Raw genomic sequence first — 6000 nt, forward strand, 5'->3', positions numbered from 1 at the left:
TAATTTTTCATTGATAACATGCCCCTGCTCATGTGACAGAGTCACATGAGGGGACACATTCCATTCCATTTTTATTTTTTAAATTATTTTTTTCCATATCTCTTCATCTCCCTGAGGCAGCTCTGTGCCTCAGGGAGATTATGAAGCACGCACTCATGCGCATACATGAAGGTTGTGCTCGCCTGGCTTGCACTCCCCCCAGCCCTGTGCCTGCACAGGCAGCGCTAAGCACTGTCACTCACGTTTCACGCTGGGCAGGCCTTAATTGGCCCGCCAGCATGAAATCGCGGTCAGGTGGCAATTGCGGGTTGCTTCCTGACTGCCCCCGCCTGACATGGGTAAAATTCTGCCCAATGTACAGGGTTACGGGGAAAAGGCAGGAGATTGGCTCTATGTTAAAATGCTCAGAGAGCCAGTGCAGACACGATGGGCCGAATAGCCTCCTTCTACACCATTACAATTCTCTGATTCTGTGAAGATGGTTGTGGTTGTTGGAGGCCAATAATCTCAGTCCCAGGACATCACTGCAGGAGTTCCTCAGGGTAGTGTCCTAGACCAACCATCTTCAAGTGATTCATCAATGACCTTCCTTCCATCATAAGGTCAGCAGTGGGGATGTTTGCTGATGATGGCACAATGTTCAGCACCATTCATGACTCCTTATATACTGAAGCAGTCCATGTCCAAATGCAGCAAAACCTGGACAGTGTCCAGGGTTGGGCTGACAAGTGGCAAATAACATTTGTGCCACACAAGTGCCAGGCAATGACCATCTCCAACAAGACAGAATCTAACCATCACCCCACGACATTTAATAGCATTACCATCGCTGAATCCCCCACTATAAATATCCTGGGGGTTACCATTGAGCCGAAATTGAGCTGGACTAGCCGTATAAATACCATGGCTACAAGAGCAGTTCAGGGGCTAGGAATCTTGCAGCGAGTAACTCACCTACTGACTCCCCAAAGCCTGTCCACCACCTTCAAGGCTCAAGTCAGGAGTGTGATGGAATACTCTCCACTTGCTTGGGAGAGTGCAGCTCCCATAACACTCAAGAAGCTTGACACAATCCAGGACAAAGCAGCCCACTTGATTGGCACCCTGTCCACAAACATTGACTCCCTCCGCCACCAGCGAACAGTAACAGCAGTATGTACCATCTACAAGGTGCACTGCAGGAACTCACCAAGCCTCCTTAGACAACATCTTCCAAACTCACGACCACTATCATCTGGGAGGGCAAGAGCAGCAGACAATGGGAACACCACTACCTGGAAGTTCCCCTCCAAGCCACTCACCATCCTGACTTGGAAACATATTGCCCCGTCCTTCACTGTCGCCAGGTCAAAATCCTGGAACTCCCTCCCTAACAGCACTGTGGGTGTACCTACGCCTCAGGGACTTAAGCAGTTCAAGAAGGCAGCTCACCACCACCTTCTCAAGGGCAATTAGCGATGGGCAATAAATGCAGGTCCAGCCAGCGACACCTATGTCCCATGAGCGAATAAGAAAGATAAAGGTATTCAGGAAGTCAGGGCAGCCACCTCCCCATCCCCTTTCGTCACCCTGCTTGAGGTCAACATTTTAGTTTATGTCATGCTGAGGGTCATTTCCTGGCCCTTTCTAAACACTTGCATAGATAAAGGGTACACAAGACACCATCCTACTCACTAGGGAATGTCAACATGGAAGCCTGAACCAAGTGACGCTGGCACTTCCAGGGCCTGTTTAGAAACTGCCTTTCAGGAGAGAGAAATGTGTTAGCTAATCTCATAAGATTTCAATACTATGCCGAAAATACCACTTTATTAAAGGCCCCAATTTTTTACGAGTTTCAAATTTGAGCTCAGTATGCATGTTGAAAACTAGGTTTTTATATAGATTGTTGCAACCTGTGTGCAAAAGTACATTTCAGTCCAGTACTAAAGGAGTCTTGTGCTGTCAGAGGTGCCGCCTGTCAGATGTGACATTGGGCAGAATTTTTTTGTGGGTGTGCGGGGGCAGGCCCGACACGCTGACGCGTAAAATGTCCCGCGATGACGTCGGGTGTGCATCCCGACGTCATCGCGATATTTCAGAGGGCGGGCGAGCTATGAGTTCAGGGGCGCGCTCGCCATTAATTAATGGGCCAGTTGAGACCCTTGAGGCAGCAATTGACAGCGATTTTTCGCAGCCCGTGCGATTTTCAGTGCGTTGCATGGGTGCAACGGGCAGGCCACATTTTCAAAAACCTCATTAATGGGCGGGTTAAGAGGGGTGAGTGGGCTTGCTAATGTGAGCAGTTATAACTTTAGTTTTTAAACTTACTTCTACTTGCTTGTGTGAACAGGACATCTTCAATTCTCTTCAGAGCTGCTTTGACAGACTTCATTTGAGGACTCTGGAGGAATCAGAACACTTGGGGCCTTGCAGGTATCAGGCAGCCTTCCCTTACCCTGGGAATGGGGATTGTGCTCTCCGCTGGAGGCACCTCCTCTGAGGAAGAAGAGAGGGTCAGAAGGGGGAGGAGGCCAGGAGCCCACATTCAGCCTCCAGGGGAGCCACCTTTGGAAGGACAGGTGCAGGTACAAAGGGTGCAGGGCCAACAGGAAGTGCAAGGCCAAAGGGTCCACAGAAGATGCCACTATCCTGCTGCCAGGGTTTACAGGCAGCAATGCAGCTACCTCAATATGTCTGAGTTGCAGTGCTAAAGGAGGCTCCGTCTCTCAAGGGAGACAGTGACCTCCATCTGTCAAATGATCAGCCCTGAGATTAGCTCCGACTGTGTGGGTGGGCACCCCATGCCAGTGGCGCTGAAGGTCACAGTTGCCCGCAATTTCTATGCCTCCGGCTCTTTCCAGGTGTCAGTGGGTGATCTTTGTGGAGTCTCCCAGTCAACTGTCCACAGTTGTTCCAAGCTGGTGACAGATGCTTGGTCTGTTCAGGCGTGCATTGACTTTCATTCACTACCGCTTGGATGAGGCCAGTCTGGTAGAGCGAGCCAGAGGCTTTGCAGTGATTGCTAGGTTCCCCCGCATCCAGGGTGCAATCGACTGCACACATGTGGCCATCAAGGCACCAGCGGGTGAGCCGGGTGCCTTTGTCAACAGGAAGTGATTCCACTACATGAAAGTGCAGATAGTGTGTGATCACAGGATGCTGATTCTACAAGTCTGTGCAAGGTACCCAGCAGCTCCCACGACACCTACATCCTCAGATATTCCCAGGCGTCGAGGCTCTTCAGTGCTCCAGCTCAGCTGGATGGATGGCTGCTGGGTGACAAAGGCTATCCCCTCAGAAGGTGGCTCATGACGCCACTCCGCTATCCAAAAACAGAAGCTGAGCAGCGGTACAATAGGAGCCACGCCACCACAAGGGCTGTAGTGGAGAGAGCCATCGGTCTTCTCAAGATGTGCTTCCGATGCCTGGACTGCTCAGGGGGCGCACTCCAGTACCCCCCAGGTCATGTGTCACTGATAGTGGTTGCATGCTGTGCTCTTCACAATCTGGCACAGGAAAGGGGGGACGCAGTGGAGGAAGAAGATGTAGACGCAGTTGCTCCGGCTGCAGACGATAAGTCTAGCAGTGAGTCCAAGGTTGAGCATGCTCAGGAGAACACTGAGGGGATAGACGCTGACCCGGGCAACCTCCAGGGAGGCAGGGACACCCGGGAGGCTTTGATCCAATGCTCCTTCAGATAGCCTACCAAAGATGAACCTCCAACACATGCCAGGGCTGCAGGCTCCATACTCAATACCTGAGAGCAGCATTTGCCTGGTCAAGAACATTAACCAAGTGCCTTGTCAATAAAGCTCAATGACAAACAAGTCCCTCATAACATCATGGGTTCCCCTTCACCTGCAGAACTAATGAAGCACCCAGAGGCTTGTTGAGAACCAAAACATTTAATGATTGCCAACTTGCATACAGAAATCAAAGTCCATTAAAAGGTGTTGAACAGCACACCTACTTAAAAACTGAAATGGTGGGGGGCAAAGATAACCACCAGTGATAAGCCCGTGTTGTGTCTAAGGTGATTAACGTTTACATTTGTGGGTGCTACGTCTAGGTGCTACCCCCTTGCTGGCACTGGCATTGGAGACAGCCTGCCCACTCTGCTGTCCTGTTGGCCTTGATGACCTCGGCAGGCGTCATCTGGCCCATGAAGCCTGTGCCAGCCCCAACTAGGAGGGAGCGGCCAGTGGCACGGCTGGCATCTCCCCAGTCGCCGCAGCATCATCAGATGCCACGGTCACTGGCAGAGGGACGGAGAAGCTGCTGCAGTCATCTGGAGCATTTTGAGAGGAGCCCACAGAGGTGACAGGCAGCTCGTGCACCAACGTGAGGTTGCTTTGGACCTCCTTGCTCACCATTGATGGACTGGCACCTAGCTGGGACACTGGTGCCCAATCCATCCCCCACACTGACACTGACCACCTGAGGTCAATGCTGCTGTGAGGACTTGCAGGTCCGAGTGCATCCGCTGGAAGCCCTAATTATTCTCCTGGAGGAGCTTCTCAGGCACGTTTTGTTAAGTGGCGGGGGGGGCCTCCTGTCCCTTAGCACAAGGAGTTCGTGGCGTGCTGCCACCTCTTGAGGAGGGCAGCGAGACACTCATCCGAAAACTTCAGGGCAGACTGCCCCGCCAACCTGCCCTCTGGCCTGGCCTGCTCTCCGGGAACGCTATCTGACATCCTCCTGTGTGACCTTGGTGGCAGCCTTTGGAAGGCTGCCTGCGCCATTTTTGAATAGGCCGCCGGGTCGCCATTGGACCCAGCGGTCATTGGACTCCTGCCGCTGCCCACCCCTTCCCGCTGATCTCGGGAGCTGCGATTCAGGCTCGGTGGGTGTTAATTGGCCGGCCCACGTAAAATGGCGGCGCGGAGCTGATCGCAGGCAGCGGTCAGCTCTGCGCCCGCTCACGCCCAGCCCGCCCGCCCGCCATAAGTAAAATCCTGGCCATTAAATTAATGGCCTGCCTGTTCAGCTGGATTTAAAAGATCCCATGGCACTATTTGAACAAGAGGAAGGGAATTCTCCTGGTGCCCTGGTTAAGATTCACTTTCAACAACCAAGACAGACTGACTGAACATTTGTTACATTATTGTCTGTGGGAGCCTGCTTTGTGTACTGCTTTTGCTGCATAATAACAGTAACTACATTACAAAAAATAATTCATTGGCTGTGGAACGCTGAGACATTCTAGTGACATGAAAGGTGTCATGATTTATTGATTTTCATTTGTCAGGAGTTATGTGTCAGCTGAGGCTCAGTGGTTTGCCTGCTTGTCTCTGGATCACTAGGTTCAAGACCCACTCCAGTGCTTGATCACAAAAATCATTGCAGTGCTGAGGGAGTGCTGCATTGCTGGAGGTGTTAGATAGAAACAGAAGAATAGTAGCAGGAGTAGGTCATTTGGCCCTTTGAGCCTGCTCCACCATTCAATCTGATCACGGCTGATCCTCTATCTCAACACCATACTCCTGCTCTCTCCCCATACCGCTTGTTGCCTTTAGAGTCCAGAAATTTATCTATTTCCTTCTTAAGTATATTCAGTAACTTGGCCTCCATAGCCCTCTGTGGTAGAGAATTCCACAGCTTCACCACCCTCTGAGTGAAGAAGATTTTCCTCATCTCAGCCCTAAATAGCCTACCACGTATCCTGAGATTGTGATCCCTTGTTCTAGGCCCCTCAGCCAGAAGAAACATCATCTGTGCATCCAGTCTGTCCAGCCCTGTCAGAATTTTATATGTTTCAATGAGATCCCCTCTCATTCTTCTAAACTCCAGTGAATACAGGCCTAGTCGACCCAATCTTTCCTTCTATGACAATTTTGCCATCCCAGGAATCGGTCTGGTGAACCTTCGCTGCACTCCCTCGATAGCAAATATACCCTTTCTTAGGTAAGGAGACCAAAACTGCACACAATACTCCAGGTGTGGTCTCACCAATACCCTGTATAGCTACAGTAAGACATCCTTGTTCCTGTACCCAAGTCCTCTCGCAATGAAGGCTAA

The sequence above is a fragment of the Cetorhinus maximus genome, chromosome 9 (assembly GCF_964194155.1).
Source record: "Cetorhinus maximus chromosome 9, sCetMax3.hap1.1, whole genome shotgun sequence".
NCBI lineage: Eukaryota > Metazoa > Chordata > Chondrichthyes > Lamniformes > Cetorhinidae > Cetorhinus > Cetorhinus maximus.